We start from the raw sequence: 16,952 nt of genomic DNA, 5'->3' as shown, positions 1-16,952 counted from the left end.
GCACTAACATATATAAAACAGTTATTAACAGATCTACAAGGAGAAATCGACAGCAACATAATATTAATAGTAGCATGGGACTTTAATATCCTACTTACATCAACGGATAGATCATCCAGAAAGAAGTTCAACAAGGAAACAGTGGCTTTAAATGAAACATTAGAACAGTTGAATTTGATAGATTTGTATGAACATTCCACCCAGATGTAGCAGAACATACTGGGTTGGCCAAAAAAATTCTCTCAGAACATCTTAGAGAAATGCCCGAGTGAACTTTTTGGCTAACCCAATACATTCTTTTCAAGTAAGCATGGAACTCTCTCAAGAATAGACCATATATTGGAACACAAATCAAGTCAATAAGTTTTGCTGTTGTTGTTCAATCACTAAGTCATATCTGGTTCTTTGCGACCCCATGAACTGCAGCACTCCAGGCTTCCCTGTCCTTCATTATCTCCCAGAGTTTGCTCAAACTCATGTACATCTCATCCTCTGTTGCCCCCTTCTCCTCTTGCCTTTAATCTTTCCCAGCAGCAGAGTCTTTTCTAATGAGTCAGCTCTTTGCATCAGGTGGCCAAAGTATTGGAGCTTCAACATCAGTCCTTCCAATGAAATTCAGGGTTGATTTCCTTTAGGATTGACTGGTTTGATCTCCTTGCTGTCCAATAGATGCTCAAGAGTATTCTCTAGCACCATACTTTGGAAGCATCAGTTCTTCAGTGCTCAGCCTTTTTTATGGTCCAACTCTCACATCTGTACATAACTACTGGAAAACCCATAGCCTTGACTGTATGGACCTTTGTTGGCAAAGTGGTGACTCTGGGGCTTTTTAATAAGCTGTCTAGGTCTGTCAAGTCAATAACTTTAAGAAGATTGAAATCATATCATGCATATTTTGTAAACAAAATAGTATGAAACTAGAAATGAACTACAAGCAAAATGCTGGAAAATCATAACCATGTGAAGACTGAACAACATACCGATGAACAGCTATTGGGTGAACAAGGAAATCAAAGGAGAAATAAAAATACTTGAAGATAAACGAAAATATGATATCCCCAAATCTATGGAATGCAACAAAGGTGGTACTGAGAGAAAAGTTTATAGCAATACAGAATTATCTCAAGAAATAAGAAAAATTTCAAGTAAATGATCTAACCTTACATCTAAAGGAACTAGAAAAACAAGAATAAATGAAGCTCAATGTCAGTAGAATAAAGGAAATAATAAAGAGTAGAAATAAATGAAATTGAGACTAAAATAATAGGAGCAAGCAATGAAACTAAGAGCCAGTTCTTTAAAAGATACACAAAATTGGAGAACTTTTAGCTAGAATCACTATGAAAAAAGCTTTGATAAATAAAATCAGAAACAAAAGAGGAGAAATAACTCAGATACCACAGAAACACAAAGGATTATAAGAGAACATTATGCACATCTATCTACCAACAAATTGGGCAACCTGGAAGAAATGAGCAAATTCTTAGAATCATACAGCCTTCCAAGACTGGATCACGAATAAACAGAAAATCTGAATAGATTGATCACTAGTCCAGAGATTGAAAAAGTAACGAAAAAGCTCCCTCAAAATAAAAGTCCAGGACCAGATGGCTTCACAGGTGTATTCCACAAACATTCAGATAAGAGTTAATAACCATAATTCTCTACAATAGAATATTATTCAGCCATAAAAAAGAACAAAGTTTTGCTATTTGCAGCAAGGTGGGTGGACTTGGAGGGCATTATGCTAAGTGAAATAAGTCAAAGACAAAAACAAATATTGTATTATATCACTTATATGTGGAGTCTAAGACAAAGAAGGCAAACTAATGAATATAACAAAAAAGAAGCAGACTCACAGATACAGAAAACACTCTAGTGGTTACCAGTAGAAGCTACATACTTGGGTGTAAGATAGGCTACAAGGATTCATTGTGCAACTTGGAGAATATAGCCAATATTTTGCAATAATTGTAAGTGGAGTAACCTTTAAAACTTGTATAAAAATAAAAAATAATTATAGATACTTTGATGATAAAAAAATCCATTCTCTCAAACTATTTCAAAAAATTAAAAAGGAAAGAAGACTTCTTAACTCATTTTAAGAGGCAACATCACTCTGATAACAAAACCAGGCAAGAACAACACATAAAGAGAAAATATAGGCTAGTATCACTGATAAAAAAAAAAATAGATGGCAAAAGTCCTCAACAAAATATTAGCAAACCAAATATAGCAATAGGATTATACACCATGATCAAGTGGAATTTATTGTAAGAATGCAAGGATGGTTTAATGATTTCAGGTCAATCAATGTGTTATACCACTTTACAAAAATAGAGGAAAAGGCCATATGATGATCTCAATAGATGAAGACAAAGCATTTAACAAGATTCAATATCCATTTATGATAAAGATCTGTCAATAAAATAGGGATGTAAGAAATGTACCTCAAGATGATAAAAGCCATATATGACAAACCAATTTATGGTTCAACATAATACTCAATGGTGAAAAATTAAGTTGTCCCTGTAAAATTAGGAAAAAGACAAGAATGTCCAGTTTGGCTACTCTTATTCAACACAGTATTGGAAGACATAGCCAAAGCAATCAGGCAAGAGAAAGAAATAGATGTTCAAATTAGAAAGGAAAAAGTAAAACTGTTGCTATTTGTGGATGACTTAGTCTTATATACAGAAAGCCCTAAAGACTCCACCAAAAAACTATTAGAAATAATATACAAATACAGTAAGCTTATAGTGTAAAAAATCAACATGCAAAGTCTATTGCACTTCTACATGTTAACAATGAGCCAGCTGAAAGAAAATTAATAAAACAACACCATTTATAATCACAACAGAGAGAATAAAATACCTAAGAATAAATTTAACTGAAAAGGTTAAACTGAAAACTATGAGACATATTGTTGAAAGAAACTGAAGAAGACAAGAACAAATGGAAAGGTACTCCATACTCATGAATTAGAAGAATTAATATTGTTAAAATGTCCATATTACCTAATAGAACTATTATATGATCCAGGTATCCCACTTCTGAATATTTATCCAAAAAATACAAAAACATTAATTCAAAAAGTTATACATGGGCTTCCCTGGTGACTCAGTGGTGAAGAATCCACCTGACAATGCGTGAGACACATATTCAATACTTGATCTGGGACGATCCCACGTGCTGCAGAGCAACTGAACCCATGCACCATGACTATTGAGCCTGTGCTCTAGAGCCTAGAGGAGCTGCAACTATTGAACCCTTGTGCTGCAGCTACTGAAGCCTGCACACCCCAGAGCCTGTGCTCTTCAACAAGAGAAGCCACAGCCAGGAGACCCCTGTGTGCCACAACTAGAGAGTGGCCCCCACTCATTGCAATTAGACAAGAGTCTGCACAGCAACAAAGACCCAGCACAGCCAAAAATAAAAATAAGTAAAATTATAAAAAAATTATATGCACCTCTATGTTCATGCAACACTCTTCAAAACAGCCAAGATACAGAAACAACCTAAGTGCCCATCAATGGGTAAAGATGTAACACACACACACATACTTATATAATGGAATATTACTCTGCCATAAAAAGATGAAATTGTGCCATTTGTGATAATGTGGATTAGATGCTAAGTGAAACAAGTCAGAGAAAGAGAAATATCATGTGATTTCACTCATATATAGAATAAACAAACAAACAAACAAAACCCACACACAAAGCAAATCAATGAAAAAACCAAATCAAACAAAAAATACTATGTAGATACAGAGAACACAGAGTAGTGATTGCCAGAAGGGAAGAAGGGGAGGACGGTGAAATGCTTAAAGGGGACCCACTGCATGATGATGAGTGGAAACTGAATCTGAGGTGATGAGGATGCTGTAGGGCAAACACAGAAATAGAATGTTGTACACATGAAACCTACATAATGTTATAAACCAATGGTACCTCGGTAAAAAAATATACATATAAAAAAAGGGAAAAGTATTACCCAGGTGAAGAAAAGTGTGAAGGGAATTCCAGGCAGATATATCACCATACACACAGACACACAAGCACTGAACAACACGAAGGGTTCATGGGGAACCACAAGCCTTTCTCTATTACCAGAGTAGAAAGTGCAGAGCAGGGCGCAGTAGTGGTAGGAGCTGGGAGGATGCCTAGCTGAAGGCTTGAACACTCTGTCAGGGCTTCCTCAGTGGTAGTAAAGAATCTGCCTGCAATACAGGAGACCCGGCAGGACACTTGGGTTCCATCCCTGGGGTGGGAAGATCCCCTGGAGTAGGAAATGGCAGCCCACGCCAGTATTCTTGCCTGGAAAATTCCATGGACAGAGGAGCCTGGTGGGACAGCCCAGGGGATCGCAAAAGAGTTGGACACAAATTAGCAGCTAAACAAATGAAACAGTGCTGTGTTCAGAAGCACAGACTTTCCTTAGTAGGCAATAGAGTCACTGAAGGACTTGGGAAATGTCACGGACATTTGTGTTCTAGGTAGGATGCTCTGAGACTCATGAGAGGAAAGAATGGATGAGGGGAAAAGCTGGAGGGATGGAGATTGGCCTGCAAAGTTTAGGGGAGACACGATGGCCTGAATTACCAGAAGAGAAACACATCTGAGAAATATTCAGCACATAAGACTGAAAAAAACCTGGTTAGTTACGGGCAGATTGAGAGGGGAAGGGCATAGTACTCTGGTACTTTGGTACTTTTTGGGTGGCTGGGGTTGGGAGTTGATATAGGTCATACAAGAAGGGTAAGTTGGTGGTATAGAAAAATAATGGGCTAAGTTTTGAAGATATTAGATTGAAGATATTAGTTGGGGCTTTTTTTTTTTTTAAATTTTCAACCCTTCTTTACTTTGAGCAGAAAAGAACAAAATAGCATTAATACATAAAACATAATACATTCAGCATGAGTGATGTTTTACTAAAGCTGTCTGCTACATTTCTTATTAATAGCTCATGAATGCATTTCCTAACAGTAATATGGTAATTCCCACTATATTTTAGACTGCCCATATTTAAAAGTTAAATGTGATATATTAAAAAAAAAGATGTAACAAGTGAATTTTATAAAAATGTAGAAATAAAACTTTTCATGGTAGAAATGCCTACAGTATAATAGTGAGAATTATTATAACACCCTCTATTTTTGAAAGTTTATCTTGTGACAACTGCTGAAATGAGATGTTCAATAAACACTCAGTCCAAGTATAGAGAGTCATCACCTCTATTATATGAGTTTTACTCTAAGGCACACATTTAAATATGCTGGGAAATAAGTCATTAAAATAATTACTTATAGATTTTTAATTAAAATGTATAGGTTTTCAAGCATTTTTTGCTTGTTTATATTGGAAAGCCATTTGGCATGAGATAAAAATAATTCTCATTCAATAGTTAGCTGGGTTTTGAAGATGTTGGTTTGCTAGTGGGAAATTGATATTAGAATGCTTAACAAGCAATTGAGTTAATAAGTATGATGCTCAGAGGAGTAGTCAGAGCTGAAGTAACAAACTACATGCATAATTCAGCAAAGGAATCTAGAGACAGAGGAACAAGGAAATAACATTATACTTTTTGGAGTAAGACAGCTTATAAGCAAGAACAACCATGCACAAGATGTAAAGCAAGTTCTTATCAAAAAATTAAAAATCCCAGGACTTCCCTGGTGGTCCAGTGGATAAGAATCTGCTTTGCAATGCAGGGGACATGGGTTCAACCCTTAGTTGGAGAACATCCAACAGTCCTTGGAGCAAAACAGCCCACAAGCCACAACTAGTGAACATGCGTGCTCTGGAGCCAGTGTGTCCCAGCCAGAGTCTGTGCATCACAACAAGAGATCCCACGTGATGCAAGTTAAATCCTGCAGGATGCAACTAAGACTCAACACAGCCAAAATAAATTAAAACAATTGTAAATCACTAATACCTACATCCAAGTACCAATTTTTAATGATTCTGATAGTTTATCAAATGGATATACCAGAAACCTGAAAATCCAATCTATTTGTGATGCTGCTTCCTAGACTACCTGGACATCAGGACTGAGGGAAGGGAGGCTACTAGCTTCTGAAATGGAGCAGGACCCTACGGTCCATACCCACTCCCCCAACCGCCACCCCATGTCCTCTTCTTGCCTTTTGTCTGTGGAAAATTTTAGTCAAAGAATAAGTTAAATCAGAGAAATGAGAACTGCAGAAACAAAGGAGAACAGTCAAGGAGACCAAATAATAGTCATGTAGTCATCAAGCAGAGTCAAGGACATTTAGTTCTCTCTCAAGGGCTACAAATAGTATTCTGAGCCACATGCTATGAGCTGTCTTATAGATACTAAGACACCAGAGTGAAGAAGTTAACTATGTGATGACCAGAATCTACCCATGACACGAGGTTCCACAGTTCCAAGAATTGGCCTCAAAGAAATGGGAACAAACCGACCTTGGAACTGAAGATTCAGTTCAGTTCAGTCGCTCAGTTGTGTCCGACTCTTTGCAACCCCATGAATCGCAGCACGCCAGGCCTCCCTGTCCATCACCAACTCCCGGAGTTCACTGAGACTCATGTCCATCAAGTCAGTGATGCCATCCAGCCATCTCATCCTCTGTTGTCCCCTTCTCCTCTTGCCCCCAATCCCTCCCAGCATCAGATTCTTCCAATAAGTCAACTCTTCGCATGAGGTGGCCAAAGTACTGGAGTTTCACCTTTAGCATCATTCCTTCCAAAGAACATCCAGGACTGATCTCCTTCAGAATGAACTGGTTGGATCTCCTTGCAGTCCAAGGGACTTGCAAGAGTCTTCTCCAACACCACAGTTCAAAAGCATCAATTCTTCAGCGCTCAGCTTTCTTCACAGTCCAACTCTCACATCCATACATGACCACTGGAAAAACCATAGCCTTGACTAAACGGACCTTTGTTGGCAAAGTAATGTCTCTGCTTTTGAATATGCTATCTAGGTTGGTCATAACTTTCCTTCCAAGGAGTAAGCGTCTTTTAATTTCATGGCTGCAATCACCATCTGCAGTGATTTTGGAGCCCCCAAAATAAAGTCTGACACTGTTTCTACTGTTTTCCCATCTATTTCCCATGAAGTGATGGAACCAGACGCCATGATCTTAGTTTTCTGAATGTTGAGCTTTAAGCCAACTCTCTCCTGTACCTAAAACAACCAAGATGACGCTGGTCAGACCACCAGTGACCAATCTGAAGATGACTGTCAGAGCTGACTATGCTGTTTCTGCATGGAGCCCCCTTCTTCTGTCTATAAAAGCTCTTACCCCACCAGTTGCTTTTGGTCAGGGAGAGTTGGCCTTTGGACACATATCCACCACCCGACCCCCCAGTTGCTGGCATCTAAAATAAAGCAAACTTTTCTGTCCACCCACCTGGCCTGTTTATTGACTTTTGAGAGATGAGAAGCTGGTCCCCTATACACACTCTTTTGGTAACAGATTTTGGAACACAACGTGGGGCTGGCTACTGCTGGCTACTGCTGGCTACAGCTGGGTGCTATGACTTCATGGCACCTGGCTGTCCTGGGTTTTCCAGGGGAGAGCTGTGGCCATGATTGTGTATCAGCCTGCAGTTTGTGGCTAGCTAGACCCAAGTAGGGGATTTGGGGGACATTCCTTGCAGCTGCCAAAACTATTTGTTTTGAGGATCCTCCCTTTTTCTCCCCTGCTTAGCACTGGCTGCCAACTTACATTTCTCCTTGGTGGAATGGAAACTTGTATTTGGGATGAGCTGATGAGTTCCAAGACCAGGTAAATCTGCTAATGTGCACACAGGCAATATTCCCATTTGTGAGTGCTAGTGCTCTTTGGGCATTCTTGCAACTGGTTCTGGGATGTGTTTGATGTTGAGAACTGTTTGTGGACTTGAAGTGCTATTTGGGCCTTATGCCAAGTGGTTCTGATGTGTGTCTGATGTTGAGGACTGTCTGTGAACACTGATTGGTATTTGGGCATTTTTGCCAATTGATTCTGACATCTGACTACTATTAACAAACATTTGTTTGGGACAATGTACTGGTCGCCCTCAGAGAGGGTTTATGACAGATCTGTCCTTTGGTGTGTGAGTGTGTATTCCATTGGTGTGAAATGAACACTGACCTTTTCCAGTTCTGTGGCCACTGCTGATTTTTCCAAATTTCTTGGCATATTGAGAACCCCATGAACAAAATGAAAAGGTACATATACACAATGGAATATTACTCAGCCCAGAAAAAGGAATACGTTTGACTCAGTTCTAATAAGGTGGATGAAATCAGAGGCTATTATACAGAGTGAAGTAAGTCAGAAAGAGAAAAACAAATATCATATATAACACATGTATATGGAGTCTAGAAAGATGGTACTCATGAACCTATCTGCAGGGCAGCAATGGAGATGCAGACACAGAGACCAGACTTGCGGACATAGTGAAGGAAGGAGAGGGTGGGGCGAATTGAGAGAGTGGCATTGAAACGTCTACATTACCACATGCAAAATTAGATAGTGACATTTGCTGTATGATGCAGGGAGCTCAAACCCAGTGTTCTGGAACAACTTAGAGGGGTGGGATGTGGTGGGAGGTGGGAGGGAAAATCAAGAGGGAGGGGACATAGGTATTCTCAACTATGGCAGATTCATGTTGATAAATGTCAGAAACCCACACAACATTGTAAAGTAATTATCTTCCAATTAAAAATAAATAAATTTAAAATTTAAAAAACAGTCCATCTTGGATATAGGCAAAGGATGTAGATATTGTAGTGTATCAACACTGCTGCTGCTGCTGCTAAGTTGCTTTAGTTGTGTCCGACTCTGTGCGACCCCATAGACTGCAGCCCACCAGGCTCCCCCATCCCTGGGATTCTCCAGGTAAGAACACTGGAGTGGGTTGCCATTTCCTTCTACAATGTATGCAAGTGAAATCACTCAGTCGTGTCCCACTCTTAGCGACCCCATGGACTGCAGCCTACCAGGCTCCTCCTCCATCCATGGGGTTCTCCAGGCAAGAGTACTGGAGTGGGGTGCCATTGCCTTCTCTGGTGTATCAACACAAAGGAATGTAATAAACGCATTTTAAAGGAATTAACTAACATTACATCTACAAAGATGAAATAAAATATATATTTAATATATAATATATTAAATAAACATTATGCTGAAAGCATATTCAGTGTGATACCAAATCAAGCTTAAAAACATGTAAAACAATAACATATTTTGTAGACATTCATGTTGGTATTAAAAGTATAAAAAAGATTCATCACTGACGAGCTCCAAAAAAGAGAGAGGAGAGTTAATAAATATAATAATCAAATCAATACAAAACAAAACAACCACAAAAAAGAATATCCAGGGGCTTTGTGTCAGACTACCGGTTATATCTCTTTCTACCTGCTCTTTTAACAACTAAGGCGTTTTGCCGGCCCTGCCCCTTTTTTTATGGCTCACATTCTCCCTCTGGTGGTAGCTTTCTGCAATGGCAGATTATTTCCGCCTGATGCAGAGGAAAACTTAGACTCAAAGCTCTGATGTAAACCTTGTAAACTCCAAGGCTTGCTGTTCTCAGAGTAAAACGATAAATATCCCCCCCAAATATTTAAGAAGTTCTGTCTTCCTGAGAACTGAACAATTAAAGTGGCTTTGCTTGGTTACAAATGGGGATGTGGATTTGGGGTGTGGTGTAGTTTAGTTTGATTATTGAGAATTAAAGAGGAGAGGAATCTGGAGAAATATTGGAAACAGCAGGTAGAAGACTGTGCACTTGCTTGCTTATCTGCACTGAAGCTTGCTTGACAATTTACTTTGCTTGTTAACCTAATTTTTTCCTAATAATAACTGAGCCCGTGTTTCTCTCATTTTTCTTTCCTCATAACAGACAACAAAGGTCCACCATTATATGTGTATTGTTCGTTCACAAACTGATATTTCTTCTTAAATTTTTTCTGCTTCTTACATCTCGGAACTAAACAGTTCTTATTGAGTATATTGGGCATAGGATCGGTTTCCAGTGCTTTTATTTCATTCATTCACCGTACTTGCCTTAATTCTTTCCAAGTATGTTAACATTCTTTTATGAAGCAAAGGCTATAAACTAACCATTTATTATACTAAAATATATTTAATTTCCCTTTCTTTTCCAAGAAAATTATTACAATAACTTCTTGCACTTCAAATCTTAAACTCGACTCTTCTAAATACAATTTGGGGTGTTAATATTATGAAAGTGAAAGTGTTAGTCACTAAGTCCTGTCCGTCTCTTTGGGACCCCATGGACCATAGCCCGCCAGGCTCCACTGTCCATGGGATTCTCCAGGCAAGAATACTGGAGTTATTCCCTTCTCCAGCGGATCTTCCTGACCCAGGCATCGAAACCTGTGTCTCCTGCATGCAGGTAGATTCTTTACTGTCTGAGTTATGTGTCTATGTTAAGGACAGATTATGGCAGAAGAAATTGATTGACTCCAAGTGTCTGGTTGTTGGTCTCCCTGGATGCTTTCTGGTAAACTTGCTGTCTAAGTAAACCTTCTTCCATCAGTTCAGAATCTGTTGAGAGGTTTTACATTCTAAAACTTGTTGTCAAAAAATTAGTTGATCTAAGAATGAAATGGAAAATTCTATTTGAGCCAAATTTGAGGGTCAAAACCCGGAAGAGCCTCTCAGAAAGCCCTGATAACTATTCCTCCCATTAGAATTCAGCACACAATTAAATAAGTTTTTTAAGACAGAGTGCTATACATTAAATGACATATTTTTACGATTTTCTAAAATGTATTTTTAATTGTACGATGATTGCTTTACAATGTTGTGTTGGTTTCTTTCATGCAAGAGCATGAATCAGCAATAAGTGTACCTACGTCTCCTCCCTCTTGAACCCCTCTCCCATCCCCCATCCCACTCCTCTAGGTTGTCACAGAGCCCCATGTTGAGCTCCCTGTGTCATACAGCAACTTCCCTCTAGCTCTCTGCTTTATATTTGGTAATGTATATGTCTCATGCTACTTTCTCAATTCATCCCACCCTCTCCTTCCCCTGCAGTGCCCACAAATCTGTTCTCTACATCTGCATCTCTGTTTCTGCCATGCAAATATGTTCCTCAGTACCATTTTCCTAGATTCCATATACATGCTTTTAATATTTGATACTTTTTTCTTTCCGACTTACTTCACTCTGAATGTATTATTGACAATTTACACAATCCAGATCTCAGTGTCATCATGGTGAGTCGTGTGACCCCTTACAAGATCAAGAAGAAATGTCTCTTAACAAATTGCGTTGTTGATGCTGCAAGAATATTGCCGTTCTTGGTTGAGCATGTATTTCTGTCAATGGGTGAAGTCTGGTTGATGCATAAATGTAGATTCGCAATGCAGAGTGAGAGGAGCGTGCTCAGTCACTTCAGTCTTGTCCGACTCTCTGTGACCCTGTGAACCATAGCCCACCAGGCTCCTCTGTCCATGGGATTCTCCAGGCAAGAATACTAGAGTGGGTTGCCATGCCCTCCTCCAGGGGAATCTTTCTGACCAGGGATTGAACCTGTGTCTCCTGCATCTCCTGCATTGCAGGTGGATTCTTTATCCACTGAGCCACCAGGGGGAGAGAGACACCAAAAGATAGAGAGGAATTTTTTAGGTTTATATTTTTCTTGTTTTGCCATAGAATATGAATTTTATTTCACAAACCCTTATGAGGAAAACACTGGGCTGATAGCAGAACTGTTTTTCCCCTTGAATTGTGGTAGCTGGTCTCCCTTTCTGAAAATAAGTAATATTATATTTACATCTTGGGAATGTGCACAATGACAAGTTTTTACATTTGAAATGTGATGTGAAATATCACTTGCAAAATAAAATCAAGTCTGAGTAAACAGAATAAAATTGAGGAGGAAATGCCCAATGTGTCAACAGGAAAGAGAGTTGTAGCAACAGGATTGAATGTCAGGGAAAGTGGTGGAAAAGGGAGCCCTACACTGTGTAATATTTAACTTAAATGTTAATTATTAAATATTGAACTTTGTATAACATTTAAACAGTCTACAAATACTTTGGGTAGTTCTTATTACTTTTGGCGTTTTTTACTTTTTAATTATTTTCAAGATCAATGATATTTAAGAAAAGGAATGAATGAAAACAATATTCCAAGATCCAGGTAACTTTCATGTTAGCCTTGGAGGGAAGAGGAAAGGAGTTTTGTGGGGATCATCAGATCTAGAAGGAGTTGAGGGTGCAACCCTGCATGTTGGTGGGTTGTGGATGGCATTCCCTCTGCTGGCCCTCCTGCAGGGGTTGAGGGTGGTTTTGGGGTGGCTGGACTGTGCATCACTTCCCCGTGCATCCTGGCCGGAAGCAAACTCCTGCAGGACGCATCTTGCATCAGCCCTTAGCAGACTGACAGCAAGAGAGGGGAGATGTACCTCCCCTCCCAGCTCTTCTCCCTAATTTGGTCCAGCCGACTCCTCATCCTTCAAGTCTCAGCCTAAACACCTCTTTCTTGTGGAAGACTTGTCAATTTCTACCTCCCCACCTAAATCAGATACCTGCACTGCTATGATCGTGGTGTTTTCTCATGGTGCGACTGGCAGTTTGTATATGTCTGTTTGCTTCCCCCAGATTGTAAACTCCAAAATGGAAGAGTCCCCATCCATCAGATTCTTCACACGTCACTACGTCTGACCTACAGCTGTGCTCAGTAATAGATTAAATAAATGAAGAGCGGCTGTATCTGTGAGACTGTTGAATGGTTCATGAATCTAGTTATAAATCACTGTCTGAAGCGACAGTTTTGAAATTCTCATGTGAATCTACTTTGCAATTAAATCATTACCCTTTCTACAAGAGAAACATCCCACCTGTCTTCAGCACTGATAGATATTTCATTGTTATTGTTCAATCACCCAGTCATGTCCAACTCTTTGTGACCCCGTGGACTGAAACACACCAGGCTTCCTTGGTTTTCACCATCTCCCAGAACTTGCTCAAACTCATGTCCGTTGAGTCAGTGATGCCATCCAACCATCTCATCTTCTGTTGTCCCCTTCCTCTCCTACCTTTAATCTTTCCAAGCATCAGTGTCTTTTCCAATGAGTCCATTCTTTGCATCAGGTGGCCAAAGTGGATTATAACTAGATTCATGAACCAGCACTGGGCCGACCCAGAGGGATGGTACAGGGAGGGAGGAGGGAGGAGGGTTCAGGATGGGGAACACGTGTATACCAGTGGCGGATTCATGTTGATATATGGCAAAACCAATACAATATTGTAAAGTTAAAAAATAAAATAAAAAAAATAGAACTGGAAAAAAAAAAAAACATACAAAGGCTTGTTCTTGGGCAATCATATTAAATCAGAAGATTGCAAAGTAGGAGACCAGTTGAGCTTCTCAGTTGCCTCACTTCTCTTTTTTAATAAATGAGGGGCTCTGGATCTGGGGAGGTGCTGTGGTGTATCTAAAGCCAGAGCTGGAGGGACTTTCCTGGTGGTCCAGTGGTTAAGACTTTGCCTTCCAATGCAGGGGGTGGAGGTTGGATCCCTGGTTGGGGAGCTAAGATGCCACATGCCTCAGGGCCAAAAAACAGAAACATAAAGCAGAAGCAATATTGCAACAAGTTCAATAAAGACATTAAAAATAGTCCATGTTGGAAAAAAATCTTTAAATAAGTAACGCCAGAGCTGGACAGGGGCCAGGAAGCCAAGCTTTTCTGTTTGCCTTCTCAGGCCGCCCCTAGTCTAGTTCTTCTCTCTGTCTGATATTCTTTGCCAATGCCCATGCTCCCCCTGCCCCCATGCCCTGGATTAGCTGTTCTTTGGCTGAAATAATTGCTCCCTTGCACAGGTCCTGAGCCTGGGTTAGGTCTTTGTTATTTCTGTGGTGACCTCCTGTTTGGGTTCCCTTTTCAGCCTTTCCTTGTTCCCATTATAAATTCTTCTAGAAGCAAAGGCTGGCATGTGCTTTCCCTGCTGGAAAACGTGGACATTGTCTAATGTCCAGACTCTTTGGCCTCACCATCTGATCTTACAACTTTTCTCTTTTAGTTTTCTCTTATTCCCCTTTAAACATTCTGCTCTTAGCCTAGCCAAGTAAAGATGATTCTGTGTTTGTCATGCACATTCCGTGTCTTGTTATTCTAAAACACGATTCCCTTCCTCATATATTCTCTATGTCAGGAATTTTTAGTCCCCCCTACTCCATCTAGCCTTTTATGTGTCCTTTATATGTCCAAATCCTACCATTTTTTTTTAGTCAAATTATTAACCTTTTTGTAGGAGTGTATGTATATTGGAGATTAACTCCTTATCAGATCTATGGTTTGCAAATATGTTCTCTCATTCTGTAGGGTGTCTTTTCATTTTATCACTAAGACAGAAAGTTTTCAGTTTTCTACCGCTGAATGTGATGTGACGTTAGCTCTGTGGATTCATATTTATATAGCCTTCTAATGTTGACATAAATTCCTTCTATTTTTAGTTTGAGAATTTTTACACGAAAGGATGTTGCATTTCATCAAATACCTTTCCTGTTATTGTTTGAGATGATTATGTGCTCTTTACCCTTCATCTTGTTAATATGGTGAATCACATTAATTATGCATGTTGAACCGTCCTTCCATCCCAGAGATGAATCCCACTTGGTTGTGGTATGTGATCCTCTTAGTGTGCATCTGCGTTTGGTTTGTAATATTTTGTTGAGGGTTTTTGCACCCCTGCATCCATCAGGGACATTGGCCTGTGGTTCTTTTATTCCTGTAGTGTCTTTATCTGGCTTTGATATCAGGGTAATACTGGCCTCATATAATGAATCTGGCAGTGTTCCCTCCTCTTCTATGTTTTGGAAGAGTTTGAGAGAAGGATTAAAGTCACTCTTCAAATGTGTAGTAGAAGTTGCCAGTGATGCCGCCTGTTCCTTGGCTTTTCTTTGTTGGGAGGTTTTGATTCCTGAGTCAATCTCTTTATTTGTTATTGGTCTGTTCAGGTTTTCTGTTCCTTCGTGTCTCAGGAAGGTTGGCAGGTTGTATGTTTCTAATAATTTATGCATTTCTCCTAAGTTATCCACTTTTTTGGTGTATAACTGTGGTCTCTTTGTATTTCTGTAGTATCAACTGTAATATGTTCTAGACTTTGTGCCAAATGTTTCCTATGTAATTTACCTAAAGATCTTATCTCTTTGGTATTATAAAATGTGAATATTTCCTTAAGTTGGGAGGTAACATGACACAATGGAACACTGGTCATCAGAAATTCTCAGATCAAGTGAGGGCGCACTCAGTACAAGCCAGGGGTCACCTGGGGCCACCTGGGGCCACCCAACGTAGCCTTAAATTGTTTATAAGGTTTCATGTTCAAATGCTTGAGCCACTAATTTATAAGCCAGTTGAGTAACAAATTACAGGGCAGCATAATAAGTAGTTAAGAGCCGAAGGCCAAGAGTCCCTCTGGCTGGGTTAGAATTCTGGCTCCACCAACCACTGGCTTCCAACAGTTACTCAGTTACTGTTGGAAAAGGTTTTCCAGGAGCAGATGCTGAGAAGCTTGGGGTGCACAGTGTTTAGGGATGGACCTAGGTGAAATTCGGAATTGCAAGTGTGCAAGACTGGTAGAGAAGTCAGACTGTGATGCAGGCTTGAGAAAGGCTCGGCCGACCCCATGGGGAGCTCTGGGTGGAATACACATACCTGTCACAGTTGTCCCATGGTGGGGTCAGGCCTTTAAACCTTTTCGTGATTCATTACTTGATATGGGATTCCCTGGAGAGGATGTCTTCTTTGGAAGGATGGCGTCTGCTGCTGGAGGAACAAGAAGGATCTTGGTGGTGCATGTCATTGCAGCTACCTGACCCTCTCAGAGCACATTTGCCAAGTAGTGATGTTAATAGAATTTACCTTCCAGGATATTTTGCTAATTAAATGGATTATTCTACATAAAGAGCTTCATGCAGGGGTAGGGTCACAGGGTAAGCTCTTGATGTACACTACTTGAGGATGATGATTCTGATGATGATTCTGATGACAAGGCTTAAAATTTTTGAACTGACAGGAAAGTTAAAATTCATAAAATTCAGTAGTTTGCAGTGCTCTGCATGTATCAGAATCACTTAGAAGTCTTGTGAAAACTCAGGTTTAGCCTCCAGAGTTTCTGACTCGGTAGCTGTTGGATGAATTTGCATTTCTGATTAGTTCCCAAGTGATACTGATGTTGCTAGGTTTGTTATCACACCTTGAGGACTACTGGTCTAAATGTTTCTTTCTCAGGGGAGATTGCTGGTTATGATTGGCCAATGTCCTGTAGTTTGGTTGAGGCAGACATGGGATTATACCCAGAATCAATATTCCCAGTCTGCTGGTCTTCCCACTGTTTGTAGCATCTATAGTTATCATGTCAGCATTGAAATGACTTCTTCAGAGCTGATACTGTCTGCTCTGGAGGATGAAAGTGTTTGTATTAAGATTTTTTGAATGTGACTAATATCATGTGTAACATTGGAATCAGTACATCTGTTTCATGAATTCCTGCAGTTAATTGCTATTATGGAATAATTCCTGGTGGTACTTTTCTCTATTCCAGCACTCCTGAGGTCATCTGAAGTAAAAATCAAGCAGTTTTGCTGTAAAGTTTAATTAAGAAGTTTAATTAAGAGAAACCAAGTAGCATATATCAAACTTTCATGTACTCTGCAGATGGGAGTCATGAGGGTTCCCGGGTCACCTGAGACCGTGGAGCTTGTTCACGACACCTGCAGTTACCTCAGTGCTATTCCTTCCCAGACTATCGTCTGAGACATTGAAGCCTGCTTGCTTTTCTTCTTCCTTTTTAACTTTTCATTTTGTACTGCTGCTGCTGCTAAGTCGCTTCAGTCGTGTCCGACTCTGTGCAACCGCATAGACGGCAGCCCACCAGGCTCCCCTGTCCCCGGGATTCTCCAGACAAGAACACGGGGGTGGGGTGCCATTGCCTTCTCCATT

This window comes from Bos javanicus, chromosome 17 (genome assembly GCF_032452875.1).
Source record: "Bos javanicus breed banteng chromosome 17, ARS-OSU_banteng_1.0, whole genome shotgun sequence".
Classification (NCBI taxonomy): Eukaryota; Metazoa; Chordata; class Mammalia; order Artiodactyla; family Bovidae; genus Bos; species Bos javanicus.
This window is presented reverse-complemented; position numbering follows the sequence as displayed.